Genomic DNA, 14604 nt, shown 5'->3' with positions numbered 1-14604 from the left:
AACAAGCAGAAATACCTGCTAGGTCTACATACAACATATTAGATTTGTTTATTTCTTTATTTCAACATTACTTTATATTCAGGAAATATATGTACAGGTCTGTTACCTGGGTATATTGTGTGATGCTGAGATTTGAGGTGTGAATGATTTAAATGCCTACTTTTTTTTTTTTTTTTGAGAAGAATCTAGAGAGTGAGAATATCTAGTAGGGAAACGGATTTATAATTTGAGATAGTTTTTCTTTATGGTGATGATGTAGATAACACTTTTTAAAAGAATTGGATCATTTGTCAAATATTTGTGTCTGTCACTAAGGACTGGTTCTGAACTATATGATATTTTAAAGTATTGCTCTATTTTCTTCCCCCAGCCCTTATCCTTTTTGGGTGCTGGAGTTAATACCTCCCAAGATTATGGTCCCTATAGTACCTAGACTTGTGCTGTTTAATGTGGTAGCCATTAAACATGGTGATTAAAAAATATTTGAAATGTGGCTAGTCTGAATTGATTGCAAGTATAAAGTGCATGCCTGATTTCAAAAACGGTTTGACCAAAAAAACTTTTTCATTGTCTTAAAAATATTTAAATATTTATATACATCTTGAGATAATGGCATTTTGATGTATTTGGTTAATCATATTTTATATTCATAGTTTTTGATGTAGCTACTAGTGAATTTTAAATTATACATGTGCTCACATTTATTTCTATTGAATAACATTGATTTAGACTATAAAGAAGTTGTCATAGGATTGTGGAGTCTAGTGATATAATTTGCCTAAATGCCAGTGGACACTTGAGACTTAACAACTTTATTAGCCCAGAACAATCTGATAACAAATGTCTCCATATAGGTATCTGTTCAATTTCCTTTTTTCTCCTCTCAAGAAGCTAAGTGATAACAGATGATAAGCTAAGAGCTATAGGTTGATAAGCTATGTTGATAAGAGAATTTGCTTTTAACTCTGGTGATTGAATGATTTCTGGCTGACATGATGAGGAGTTTTGGGAATCCAGCAATCAAGATTACATTCCAGATGAGGATAGAAAGCTATCTGATCATTAAAGTTTAAAGAAAGCCAAAATTTCAGCCTCTTTTATGGAAATGGATTTAAATCAGAAGTCAAAAACCTGGGTGAGAGCCCTTGCTGGGTCACTTACAAACTGTCTGCATGTTTTCCACTGATAAATTATCATTCTGTGAGCTAACAATGTGTTACCATAACTATAAAAAGGGGGAAATTAATAATTGCAATCCAATCTATGCACAGGGTTACTGTGACAAATAGAATCATAATTCTGTGATTTTAACTCATAGTTACTCATAATTATCAGAGTATTCAATAAATTCTTTTATAAAGCCTTATGCAGGTAAAGTCCTGTGATTTTGTTACCTTTTAACCAATATAGACAGTGAAATAGAATGTATATTTGTTTTATTATTTTTTTTAAGGGAAAAATATATATGCAGTATTTTTATAATAGAGTATGTAATGCCACTTGCCAAGCCTAAACTAAATTGAGATTTACTTTTACCCTCTGCTCCTGAATGCTAGCCAGGGATAACAACCTTAACTATTTCTGCTTTCAGTTCTACAGGGATTCATCACTACAATTCTAAATAATAAGCCTGTACGTTTTCCTATAACAGCTTTACACAGTGGCCAATAACCCCCTGTTGTGAACGAGCTTAGCTCACTAACATGACTTCAAACTTTCCCTCCTCTTACCTCCCAAGTTATAGAAGCTATATTATTATTTAATGCTTGTATTTCTTATATTTTAAATTTTAAATAATATACTTAAATCTAACTTTCTCTTTTTCATTAAATCAGGCAGTATTTTATGGTTGTTCTTCCTGTAAAATAAAGAGATCAACGTCTCTACTGTGCCTTGCAATTCTCCTTGTCTCCATCTCCTACTCCTTTGGACTATACCATTATTTTATATTTTCAATGTTTATTATTTTAGGTTCAACTTTAAATTCTGTCTACAGGATGATTCCAAAATGGAGAATCTATACGTCTTCCATTTTATGGTTAGATTTTAAAGTATTCATGAAGAACTTCCTTGTAAGATTCACTTTCCCATTGTCTTCGAACAATTCTGCTAGGCTTTCTTCTTGTGGACTTGACAAGCCAGGCCTAGGTATGGTACAGCAAGTCTCATGTTATTCTACACCAACATATAATTTGTGATTAAAAAGATAACGATAGTACACGATGCACTTTTGTTATCATAGCTTGCACTTTAATGAGAATTTTTGCCTACATGTAACTTGGTAATGTCTTTTAGTAAAGAGTGGAAATCTGCCTCCCAAAGCCCATAATAAGAAAGTACACATTGTAACTGGTTTTTCTTGCTGTCAGTAATCTTGTGTTAATATAAGTAGGCAGGCCACCATGATGGTTAGATGTAGTGACTGACCCTGGGTGAATTAATTCTTAAAATACATCCCTCTTAAGAAAGGGTCATAGCGGGCTGAGTTAGAAAATAACTCAGGCTTTTTATGTAAAGGAGAGAGACTAAGCTGACAGAAGTTTGAGAAGCCAGTGTGGATAATAGTGGATTATTAAATAATATTCAGTTCAATAGCAAATAAAGGGATTTTTCTAGAAATCTTTAGAATAATGTTTGTGTCTTAAGGTGTGAACCTTTAACGGACTTAACAAAACACCTTTTTAATTAATTGCACTCAGCTAGAAGAATAGAGTCTTCCTTGGTCTTTGGTTAAAGAGTATCTCCTAAAATAGACTCAGAGAAGGAAATATAATCCTCTCATTAAATTGTCCACTTGAAGATGCTATTTTAAGTGTCAATATTGCATTCACTCTTTGTGAAATATTGACTATATTTTTCTCCCTTCGTTCATTAAAAGAACAAAATAAAAAAGATCTGTTGGATCTTTCTTTTGTTTTCATAAGACGCTACCAAGCTGAAATACATTTATAGTTTTTTCAACACCTGTAGGAAAACAGCACAAACTTTTCCAGGATGTGATTTCTATTTATGCTTCAAACTTATATACCTAATTATATGTCTATGTTAGCTCTCTGCCACATTTAATTTTTTTTGTTTTAATATGATTATTTCATATGTTTGGCTTATATGCTATGAATTACATTAAATAATTTGCATGTATTATTTTACTCAAGCGTCTCAAAACTTTAATATTGACATTTTAGAATTAGGACGATAATTGATAGAACCTAGACTTGAGCTCATGTCTAATGACTCGGAGCTCATCATTTATTCCACTGTTATGCAGTGTACTGTATGCAGCTTGGGATATAAACAATGCCATGTAAGTTTAAGTTTTCCATTTAATCACATAATTTCACCTGCTCATATTAGCAGTAAGTCGAAAAACACTCTCCTTCTTAGGCTATATTACTTACCTTCTATACCAGAGAATAAGCTTTTGGAAGGAGTTATCATATAGGATGTCTATTTGTAACTTCTGTGCATAAAATAATACCTTGAACTAGTAGGAGGTAATAAAACTTTATTGATGATGTTGATGATGTGATGATGAGGTAACTATTAGCATTTGATATTAATAGATGATTTCAAATTCCATTTCCTTCCCACGCACATTTCTTAAAACTTCAACCTTTCAAAGCTTCCCACACTTCTCTATCCAGATAGTTTGACTCCAATTCCATATTTCAAACTCTGAACCTCCACAGAGTGGGAAGCTTAGCTATCAGAACTTTAGAGTTACTGTTCTTCATTTGAAGTACAAATTTATGTCAATCCTAACGAATGTGTCATATCACAGTAACATGATGGAGCTAAGACTTAGCACATATTTCTAAGACACCAAAGTGGAGTTCAATACATTTCTGAACCGCAATTCTTAGATAATACAGGTATTAATTAAAACCTGCCTCTTGTAGCATGAATATCACAAACAGTAGCAGTGAACTTAGCAGATAAGTGGGCTTTACTGCAAAGCCAGAGAAAACCTCATTAGTGCCTCTTCCTAACCTGTCAGATCATCTAAGCTGTTTGACACAATCAAATGACACTGTAGTGGGAACACCAATGCAGTGGCTAACAGTTTGTTTTAAATGCTTTCAATTGCTTTTGTTTTAATTTCAAGCAAAATGGTGTAAATTTTGCATGATGCTTAGATTAATGATTTAAATGCGCAGAGCATCAGCGGCAGAAGTTTTTTGCTAATATATTGCCAGCACACCAAAGAAGCTTTATCCTTTATCTTAACACACACACACACACACACACACACACACACACACACACACACACAAGGATTTGGTTTATATTTGTGAACAAGTGAATGTGCAGGTATCTACAAACACCTGACATTAGAAAAGACCAATCAAGACCTAAAACTAAATTTAAATGCTTAACTAAGGTTGTATACTTAAAAATATTGCAAATATTATCTTATATTAAGTGTGCCTAAGTTGAGATATTTCAGGTTGACATTTGGCTAACAAAATGAACATACTCTGGAAATCAAATCTATAGTTAAAATAATTGTTTTCTCGAATAACTCATCTGTATTGTCTTCCTCTTCATTATCAAAACACATCCCTAAACACCAGTGATATTCAAAATACCTAATCATTGGTGTGGCATGGAGCATTGACCTATCAGAACATATGTTTTCACTTTTGTCAGGTGTGAGCCTTTTAGGTGCTGGATGCTGGAGAAATCAGGGTCTCAGGGTGGGGATGAAGAGAGCATCTGGGGAAGGAGTGGGCCCAGGATAGCAATTATTTGTCAATAACTGCTGGTACATTTCTGTAGCATTCTGTACTAAATCATTTCTATATTTTAACAGTCTCAGACAAATGTCAATCTTGCTAAAAGTTCATTTATATTAATAGGAATTATGAGAATCATGGTGCTTAGAAATTTAGATGGTTCTAATCTAGTGGTAGAATAGAAGGGTTTAGAAATTTTCCCAACTATTGGAAATAAGTCTCAGGCTTGCCAATTAATCTGTAATTTAAGCATGAATATTTCTAGCCCTTCTAGTCATTGGAATAAATGAGAGGAAAGGTTAATATTTTTATGTCCCCAGTACTTCATAAGCTCATTTAATTCTCTCAGTAACCATGTAGGAAAGTATAATCTTTTGTGAGGGGCTGCCATTAACAAAGTATCACAGACTGGGTGGCGTAAACGATAGATATTTATTTCCTCAAAATCCAAAATCAAGGCGTCAGCAGGGTTGGATTTATTCTGAGGTCATTTTCCTTGGGTTGTAGGTGGCCAATGTCGCTGTCTTCATGTGGCCTTCTCTGTATGTGTTTGTGTGTGTGAGTGTGTATGTGTGTCTGTGTTCAAAGCTCCTCTTTTTATAAAGACACCAGTGATGTTGAATTAGGACTTGCCCTAATGACTGCATTTAGCCTTAGTTACTCTTTAAAGATCTTATCTCTATAGTCACATTCTGAGGTAATGAGAGGACACAATCTGGACCATAACAGGAAGTTAGTAATATCTTTCCCCACTTGTAAGTTTCTAAAAATACTTTTAAATCAATTTTATTAAAGTATATCTTATATACAAAAACATACCTAGTTTATGTGTATAATTTGCGTTTTGGCAAATATATACACACATGTAGCCAACACCATAATCAAAAGTAGTTTCCTTGTGCTTATTTCCTGGCAGTTCGATTCCTGGCTCTGGGCAGCCGGTGGTCTGATTTCTTTTCTAGCGTTTCATACCATGAAGCCATGAGGTATGCGCTCCACTGTGTCTAGCTACTTATGTGCTGCACAATGCATATTGTTTTTGAGATATATCCATTTAATTGGGTATATCAGTAGTTTCATTTTATTGCTGAGTGGTATTCAGTTGTATGACTACAACATAATTTGTTTCTTTATTGTTTATAGCTTTAGGCCAGCATGAATACAGCCACTATGAACATTTGGTGATAGGTATTTGTATAGCCAGGATAAATGTGTTTATTTGTCTTAGGTAAATATATAAAAATGGCAATCATATGAGACCTATATGTTTAACTTCTAAATAAACTGCTAAATTGTTTTCCACATGGTTGTGCAAGTTTACATTCCCACTAGCAACACAGGAGGTTTTTAGTTTCTCTATATTCCCACCAACACTTGGCATCAGTGGCCTTTATAATTTCAGTCATGCCTGTGGCAATGTCGCAGTAGCTCACTGTGGTTTTACATCTGCACTTTCCTGATGACTAAGTGATATTGTGTGTCTTTTCATGTGTATATTGACAAGTCATACATCTTCTTTTGTGAATTATCTATTCAAATATTTCCCCCATTTTTTGGTGAATTGTGTTCTTATTTTTTTCATTCCATACATATCCTATATACAAGCCAGTTGTTATATATATATATATATATATATAGAGAGAGAGAGAGAGAGAGAGAGAGAGAGTAAATCATCTATTCTTTGACTTGTATTTTTCAGTTTATTAATTCCCATTTAAAACGCAGAAATTTTTAGTTCTGATAAAATTCATCATTTTGTTTCCAGTTTTAATTTTTTTGTATCTTAGGTAGGAAATTTTAACTGATTCTAAAGAAGGCAAATGTTATAGATTTGGATTTAATGTTTAAGTTTATGACACATCTTGAGTTATATTTGTGTGTGGTGTGGGCTAAGTGTTGAACTTTTTTTGTTTTTGTTTTTGGTTTCTGTACTTGGGTATCCTATTGTACCAAGCCATTTATTGAAAAGACTGCATTTTCCTCATTGAATTACTATGGCACACTTCTAAAAAAATCAATTGACCATAAATGTGTGTATATATGGGGGGAAAGCACTTATTTCGGGAATCTCAATTTTGTTGCACCAATTAAATTCTATTCTTAAGTCAGTACCATTTTGTCTTGATTCTTGTAGCTTTATATTAAGTCTGTAAATCTAGTAGTATATCCTCCAACTTTTTGCTTTAAAAAACTTTTAGCAATTCTAAGTACTTGCATTTCCATATAAACTTTGGAACCATCTTATCAATTTTTGTAAAAAGGAGAGCTGAATTTGGATTGGAATTGTAATGAATCTATACCTCAATTTAAGTGCAAATGACATCTTAGTGATATTGAGTCTTTTAATCCATAATCCAGTATTCTTTAATTTCTCTCAGAAGTTAGACAGTTTTAAGTGTTCAAGAAGTGCATATGTTTTGAAAAATTTATCCCTGAGAATTTTATATTTGTTGACATTATTCTAAGTCATATTTTAAAAAATTTTCGATTTCCATTTTTTTGTTACTAGCAAAAGATATCAGTTGATTTTGCGTATCAATCTTGTATCCTGCAAGATAACACATTCAGTTATTAATTCTAGTAGCCTTTTTTGTAGACATCAGGATTTATGTATAATCTTTTCATCTTCCTTTCCAATCTATAAGGGTTTTTTTTTTTCTTACATGTTATTGCATTGGCTATAACTGCCCTGCTATGCCACCAGGCCGGAACAATGTTAAATATAATAGGTAAAAGTGAATATGCTTACTTTGTTTCTAATTTTAAGGAAAAGCATTTAGATTTTTACCATTTATGTAAGAGTTAGCTGTGGGTTCTTCATAAATGTGCTTTATCAGATTGAGGAAGTTATCTTTTAATCTTAGTATAATGAGAGGTTTTATCATAAATAAATATTAATTTTGTCAAATGCTTTATCTCCATCTATTGAGATACAGTTTTTCTCCTTTACTCTGTTTATATGTTGAATCACAATCCCAATGATAGATTTTCAAATATTAGACAAGTTGGATTCCTGGAATAAATCTCACTTATTATTTTTAATTTGATAGATTTGATTTGCTAAAATTTAGTTAATAGTTTTGATGTTTTTGTACATGTGGGCTATTAGTCTATAGGTTTTCTTTTGTAATATCCTTGGCTGATTTTATTATCAGGTAACATCAACATCATGGAATTTGTTGTAAAGTACCCATACTTTTTATCACTTCTGACTTAGTCTATTGTCATTAATAAATTTTTCTTAGGGTTTATGGTTCACAATTTACTTCTCTGGGCATGTATTTAATTTTGGATTAAATGGTGGATATCTAGACTTTCATGTTGTTGAATTGTTGTTATGCTACGTTTTGTTTTCTTTATAAAAGTTTGTCAGGCTTTGCTCTGGAAGTCTGTTAAATGTTGTGTGGATTAGCTTAATTCTTGCAAGGCTACTTTTAAGCTGTGTTAGGGCTTATCTAGAGATGTTTTTAGGGGTATTTTAGAACAACTACTAAAATATGACTATTCCCAGGACATTAAGGTGACCAGCGAGGATTTTTGAATACGGTTGACCAGACCTTGAATGTTTCTCAACTCCATATAAGACCTAGAAATTTTCAGCATACAACTATTTAGTTGCCCTTTCCCAGTTGTTCCTTTCTTGGTCTCATGAAGTTTTACCCTCCATGAGTGGGTATAGGAAGTGTGTTCACACCTTCCTATACCATTATTATCAGATACAAAATCACCTTTATAGATTTTTCTTTCATTTGAGGTCTTTCTCTCTGTAGCCCTCTCCTCCCTGGTTCCATTCTCCACAAACTCCAGCCACTTTTGTCTCCTGGTTCCAATTGCTGTCATCTCAACTTAAAAAGACTCTCAGGTTCTAATTAGGGATCTTCTGCTATACAGCCAGTCTGGAATTTGTCAGGGCATTCATAGTACTCATTTGTTTTGTTTCTCTTTGCTCATGAATCCCAGTTCAGCTCTTCTTCTTGTCTACTGTGTGAAATAGCTGTTCATTTTTCAAACTGTACAGTGAGGTAGGCCTGGTCCCCATTTAAAATTATGCCCTGGAACATAATGCTTTCATCCCTTTTTATAGATAAGCAAACTGAGGCTTAAAAAGACCAAGTAGTGTACTGATGGAGAACAGGGATTTGAGCATACATTGGAATTCAAATTTTTCCCATTTACTAGTTGAACAACATTGGGCAAGTTACTTAACTATCTGCTTTCATTTTCATATCTTTACAAGGTGGATATTTTGGATGCTGCTACTCATATATAAGGAATAGTTTCTTACTATTTTGTTAACTGAGATGGTGACTGCGAAGTTTTCTGCACAGTTCCTGGCACATAGTGAATGTTGGATTGGGTGTTACTAACTAATTATATTGCCCATGATCACTTTGCTAGAATTTTTTTAAAAGGAAAATATGATTTTAAATAGTCATATTTTCCTGCTTATTTTTAAACGTCAGAATTCTTGGTCAGACTTGAAAACACTTAAACAGTTCTTGGAAGCTTTAAAATTATTCTTGGTGACCTTGATTTTGGTAGAATCTCTGACTTCAAATTCAGGAATGTAATATTGATGGCAAGATTAATATTTTCCCTTATTTGTCAAAAGTCATTTTCTTTAGAAAGTATTTAGAAAAGAAAACAAGTATATTCAAGCCAAAAAGACAAATTCTCTAGAAATAGGGGCAGGGTATACTCATTTAGTGAAACATGAAAAGTCCTGTGTGTGTGGAGAGATTTTAAAGAAAAGATCAAGGGAGAATCCATCACAAATTCTCCATGAAGAAGACACATATAATTTAATTAATCACAATGATGGATATCTTTAACATTAGGCAATAATTGACAGTTTCATAGTAGTGAGAATATAGTCACTCAAAATACAATTTTTAAACATCATATTCTGTTTTCAGAATCTCATAAAATCTTGGATCACCACAAGTAGAACTCAACAGAGAATAATCAGGCAAAAAAATCAGGCAGGTTCATCGTTGAAGGTTTGAGTATGTCCTCAGTTGATACTCATAAATTTAAATATGGCAGGTAGACAAAAAATAACACAGGTTTGTCAACCATATGTAAAAGAATAGTTCAGCTCAACAAGGGGAATTCAGAATCCTCTCTCTGCTGGCTGAGCCTGTGTGTGCCAGCCAACAACATCCACTTAGTCTCAGGTGACAACAGTGCCAGTTAGTTAGCTTTTGTTTGTGTTTTGACTATTGATAGACTTAAATTATATTCATATTGTCATGCAGAACAAACACATAGAAAGTCTTGCCTTTGATCTAAATACAGGCACTTCTTTGTTGCAATGACGTTTGAACTGTATATCAGAATAACATGCTTATAATAAGCCAGGCATAAAAAGTAGATTATCTAGATCAGATAATTAAAAACCATCTGATTAATGATAATTTTGGCTTGAAAACAAATTATCCTATCTCAACAGAAATTTAAGTTAGTTTACAAAAATACAGATCTTACCTTTGAGATTGATATAAAATGCCATGGTCATCTCTGTAAACATTTCAATCCTCCTTTGACCTTTTTGAAAGATTTAATTCTGTAGTTGTTAGATTAATGCATATTCTTTGTGTGCACTTCTTGAACTGAATAAATGTTATTCTTTTCTGACATTTTTCCCTCTTCCTGATTCTTGTAAACTCTTTTCTAACAATGCTCACGAAATGTAGAGAAAATGGTTTCTCTAGTATCCAAAATAACATATTCCTTGTAATTTTAATTGCCTAAGAGTTCATTTCTTGGCAATATGCTGTATGGCAACATGGCTTTTGCTGAAGAGCTCAGTAAATCATCCAGGGGTGCTGGGACTTTCTTTTTTTTTTTTTTTTTTTGAGATTGAGTCTTGCTCTGTCACCCAGGCTGGAGTGCAGTGGTACCATCTCAGCTCACTGCAACTTCCACTTCCTGGGTTCAAGCAGTTCATGTCCCTCAGGCTCCAAAGTAGCTGGGACTACAGGCGTGCGCCACCACACCAGGTAAATTTTTGTATTTTTGATAGAAGTGGGGTTTCAACATGTTGGCCACACTGGTCTCAAACTTAGATATTTTTTTTTCTGAAAACAAATACTCTCTGATTGGCATGCTCCAGTCACTGGCTCACCACTTAAAGACTTCTAGGTTAGAATTAAGCATGGGCACAACAGCTCAAAGTGAAAACATACATAGTGAAGATCCTTGCCTTTTTCTCTCCTCTCTTCCTTTCTTTTTTTTTTCTACTTCCCGTCAATCTCAAAGAGACACCAGTAAGAAATATAGATATGCTTATGCTTGCTTGGTGTCCTTGGTTAGAAATAGTCCAAACATCAGGAAACTAAAATCGAGATGATTATATAACTCGTAAAGATGGAAGTTGTCAAGTATATTACACAAAACAAGTTTTAAAAAGCTATTTTAAATACAAGATTCTATCTCCACCAAACTGCCCTCAGATCACTAAGATAATTTAGCATCAAAATCAGCTTAGATAATCATAGGTTAAAGAACTGCCACTAGCAGCTCATCAGTTCCAAAGCTTTCCAAAAAATCTCAACCAACTTGACACTTTGATCTCACGTGTCAAAAAGTGGTCATGTTTGACCTGTTAGCTTTTAACAGAAGAATTTGCTCCTGATGGAGTGGCAGCTATAATCATATGGTATTTTTAGAGAAGTGATACACTGAAAAATAATATCATGATTATGTATTTATAAAGTCTTGGTTTTCTACAAACTGGAGGTTTAGCAATGATTGCTAGAACAAGTAATTATGTTACTAAAAGAAATAAAAAATGCATGGAGATAATATCAATCAAATGAGTTAATGAAAAATCATGATCTTATTATCTTAATTAATGCAGTATAGTGTTATAAATGCCTTTACACTTACATCTTCATCTCATAGTATGAATGACAAATAGAAAGACCAAAGAATTGGTCAATCACTATCCCCCTAACAGACTCTGATACGTGAATCCTATGTCCCTTTCTCATTTATTACAGATGAGTTTCATTAGTGAGTTCATATATTCTAACAATCCATCCAAAAATATTCATAATTACAGGAAGACAATACCACTGCCATTTTCACAGTCATGTTGTGGTATTTTTAGTGTATTGAGTACAGTAATTATTTATTAAAATAACACACAAAAATAGGAATAAAATATTTATATGTACAAAATAGCATGGTATGATTTCTACCTAATATTTAATAATATACATGCAAATGTTCCCTGCATTAACATAGCAGTAAACAATAAATACAAACAGTAGTTAATATAAGAAAACCAAGAAAAGTCTTCATGGATAAAAATTCTTGGCCCTGAAAACTTTAAACTTCAAGGAAAGGCATGCCTCTCAGTGAGCCCGCCTCCTGGGCTGTCAATTCACTGCTCACAAATTACCCTCCTAAAATTCCTTTTCCTACGAATGCTCCTATATATGGAATAATGTAATTTTTAAATGTCAGAGGACCGGAAAGTCCCAGGGCTTCTTTTGATTCCATCAAATTATTGCAAGTGAGCTGGACATCACTTTACTGGGATAGACAACTGGTACAGGCCAGCAGCAGGTATGGAAGTCAAGATTGATTCTGCAGGACTTTCTCCTTTTTCACCCTTGGAGCATAGAAGCTGAAGATTAAGCCTGTGAGTAACAAAAACAACAACAAAGTTCAGCTTCCAAGAAAAGGAAGAAGAAATAGAGATGCTGGGGGAGTCCATCTCTTAGTAAGAAATGCTTGTCGCTAGCTCAATGTTTTCCACCTAGTAGAATCACTTGACTGTCTCTCAAGCACTTCAAACTTGACACACCTGAAAAAAAAAGCGCCGTTTTCTTTCCCATACCTATTCCCTTCACTCCATAATCTCAATCTTTGCTATTTCCTCCACGATGCATTCAGGCACCCAGGCTGGAAGTGTGGGTATTGTCTATAGTTTTATTCTTCCTCATTCCCCATTGGGCTCAACTAGTTAATCACCACATCATGAAATGTTTACCCTCCAGACATTTTTCTCTGTTCTATTCTGCCTCTTCATCTTCCTCCCTACTGTAACTCCCTAGCTCAAGCCTTTGTCTTTTTCCAGTGGAATACTGCAATAGCCTATGACTTCTCTGCTTCTGGCCTTGCTCTTCTTGAATGAGTCTTCCACATTAAACACACACTGGTGTGTATCAAGCACAAATCTCATATTTATCTTCTAATTGAAGCCTTTAACTTTACCCCATCACTAATGGGATACAGTTCAAGATCTGTTGCTTGGGGTGACAATGGGAGTAATCAAGAAATTTATGGGCAACTTTCAAGCTTTGCTGCTGTCTACTCATCAGGGCAAAGAATGAATAGGCAATTTGCCACTTCTTCCCAGGAAAGATAGCCAGGCCTTTGGTTTATTATTTTACAGCTTTCTTTGCAGTGTAGAAACAACTTTGTGTTGGTCTAAAAAAGAGCAAGAGATGGAGACTTCTGTGTCCCAAGTAGGAAAAGGGCTATAGCCTAACCTGGAAAAGATTAGAGGGTGTTGTGTTGCTGAGGGCAGTGCTGGTAGTTTGCTAGGGTCTGGGAAGTGCATGATATGGTGTGTGGGGGAAGGTGTGGGGAGTGGTACTAGTGGCGGAGACCTGTAACCAACTCTTTCCTGGTTTGATTGATGAAGGCAAGTCCTTTGATAGGGATGACTGAACTGTTGCTTTACATGAGGGAAATTTGGACATTGGCTGCCATGGCCTGGGGTGGCAGCCACAAGTATCCATGTCAAGTCTTAAGATGTGGAAAGGATTGGAGAAGGGGATATATGTGACTTCCAGAGCATTCGTAGTTGGTTGGTGGTCGAGCACATGCCGGAGCATGGTGTAGCATAAGTACCATGATTAGAAGGATGATTGCAGACAAGGCATCTCCCTCAATTATTGAACTAGTTTTCTAGGCATATTTTATATCCAAGGTCAAGCGAGGGGTTCTCAAGTGACGAATGGCTTCTTTTAAAATTTTTTTTTCTTCTTTCTTAACTTTTATTTTAGGTTCAGGGGTATATGCATAGGTTTGTTAGATAGGCAAACTGCATGTCACGGGATTTGTTGTACAGATTATTTTGTTACCCATGTAATAAGCGTAGTACCTGAGAGTTAGTTTTTTGATCCTCGCCCTCCTCCCATCCTCTAACCTCAAGAAGGCCCCAGTGTCTGTTGTTCCCTTCTTTGTGGATAAAGGACTTTTTGATGTCATTAGTGAATGAAGAAAGTTAGTGCTTCATTCCAGCCTCGTGAAGTCCTTCATGGTTTCCCTTGGGAAACAAGGCTTCCTTATGATCTAGTACTCTCTGCTACTTGAGCCTTGTTTCCCGGCCAGGCTGCTATTGAATTAGATTCTCTAGGCCAGCGCTTCTCAAACTATCTATAGTGAAGGACAATGTTGGTTTCTAACAACATTTAATCAGCAATAAACAGACATTTAAAAAATACAATAATATAGATTGAATGTTGCAGCAGTATCAGATTACTGTAACAATTTTTAAAGCTTTATCATTTCTTTCATATACTATGCACTGTCACAATTCTTTTCTTCTTTGTACATGCTATTCCCTGTGCCTGGAAAATCTTTCCTCTCTTCACCTAGGCCACCTTTTTTTTTTTTTTTTTTTTTTTTTTTTCTCATTCTGTAAGTCTCAGCTCAAATACCATGTCTAAGAAATTTGTCACTAAACTTCACGGTATTATGTCTGTCTTTACATACCACTATGTTGTTTATCATCTTATACTAAAACTATTTTTCTTATGTGTTTTTCTTTCCACTTCTATAAGCTCCTTGAGAACTGCAACCATGACAAGCTCTCTTTATACCTGAACTAATACTTGATGAGGACTAA

General features: G+C 34.4%; 1 protein-coding gene across 3 annotated transcripts in view; it reads right to left on the bottom strand.

The window, feature by feature from the left end:
• Nucleotides 1–9419: 9419 nt before the first annotated feature.
• The window catches only part of EMCN (endomucin), a 107858-nt gene continuing 102673 nt past the window's right edge, over nt 9420–14604 (bottom strand). For all 3 annotated transcript variants that reach the window (XM_032261521.1, XM_032261516.1, XM_032261520.1), the window contains one exon: nt 9420–12385. The gene's annotated coding sequence lies outside the window, so the exon portion shown is untranslated. The remainder of the gene's footprint in view (nt 12386–14604) is intronic.

This window comes from Sapajus apella, unplaced genomic scaffold, assembly GCF_009761245.1.
Source record: "Sapajus apella isolate SASKATOON/1434 unplaced genomic scaffold, GSC_monkey_1.0 scaffold124, whole genome shotgun sequence".
Taxonomy (NCBI): domain Eukaryota; kingdom Metazoa; phylum Chordata; class Mammalia; order Primates; family Cebidae; genus Sapajus; species Sapajus apella.
Note: the sequence above shows the minus strand (reverse complement) of the source record. Positions and strands in the feature narration are given on the sequence as shown.